The following is a 1,375-nucleotide window of genomic DNA, read 5'->3' on the forward strand; positions in this document are numbered from 1 at the left end:
TTGCGGGCGCCGGCGAGCGGGAATGTTGTTGCCCGTCGTCCTCAATTGTTTCGCACGAGCCCTAGTTATTTTACTCATCCTCCCATTCTCTCTCTCCCCCTAGGCCTTGACTCTGCTGAGCCTAGCGCCATCGTCCAAGTCGCCCACACACCTCTACAACAACCTCAAGGGCGTGGGAGCTGGCGAAAATCTTTCATGCTGCGGCTGTTTCTGTGTATGAAAATGGCCAGGTTAGGGTTTCGCCTCAGGGAAGTGTGGTCAGTGTAGAATCTTCTTTTCTTTCACACATGCATTCATAAATGTATATGTGAACCAACATGGTTGGGTAGTTAAGAGGACAGTGCTATCCCCAGCCCAGCAGGGTTCAAATCTTGGTGCTCGCACTATTCTTGGTTTTATTTTCAGTCGGAGGAGACATTCCCGACGACTACGAAGCGTCTGTGGTGACTCGTCAATCTCAAAATCATATGACAGCTCAGTCTCTCGGATATACTCATAGGAGTAGGGTTTGTGTGTATGTTCATAGGGATGAGTGTATGCGCGCGTATAATGAACGCTTGCGTCTGTACTATGTTTTAAAAATAATGGGAATAGGGGCACAGGGTCATTAGTTATCCATGCATGCATTGCATGGTGACATGAGCACTCAGTGCATATGTGTTGTACAAATACTACATGCATACGCCAGGTTACAGCATTATTTTCCCTGTTTTATATTTTTGCAATGGAGTAGTGGTAATGGGATGTTGGGTAGGTACCCTCGTGATGACGAGCACGTGCGAGTACGTGCATGTGTGATACAGTACGACTAACATCAAAACGTTCCATCGGAACGGAAAAGAAAAAAGAGCCGTAATTCTTTCGTCCCAGTCTTACATAACTAGCACCACGATATACTTTTCGGTGTACCAAAAAATAACCTTTATAATTGCCCAATTATGGAGCAACTTTTGGGGATCTCACGTTGCTTAGCTTCAAGCCTTCAGGAATACGGTAGACTGCATGGAGCTATGCGCAGTGCAGTTTACACTATTCCGAATGGCTTGAAGCAAATTAACGAGCATTGCACCTCTTTTTTATTTTTAATAACTTATTACAACTCCGAACTTCTTCTGTTATGGCAAAAACTAATTACACGTCGACATTTCTTTTTTTAAGTTATAACTCCAGACTTTGACCATCAAGTTTTGCAGGAAGAAGAAGAAGAAGAAGAAGAAGAAGAAGAAGAGGAAGAAGAGGAAGAAGAAGAGGAGGAAGAAGAAGAAGAACAGGAAGAAGATGAAGAAGAAAAAGAAGAAGAAGAAGAAGAAGAGGAGGAGGAGGAGTAGGAAGAAGAAGAAGAAGAAGAAGAAGAAGAAGAAGAAGGAGAAGGAGA

The sequence above is a fragment of the Triticum dicoccoides genome, chromosome 6B (genome assembly GCF_002162155.2).
Source record: "Triticum dicoccoides isolate Atlit2015 ecotype Zavitan chromosome 6B, WEW_v2.0, whole genome shotgun sequence".
Classification (NCBI taxonomy): domain Eukaryota; kingdom Viridiplantae; phylum Streptophyta; class Magnoliopsida; order Poales; family Poaceae; genus Triticum; species Triticum dicoccoides.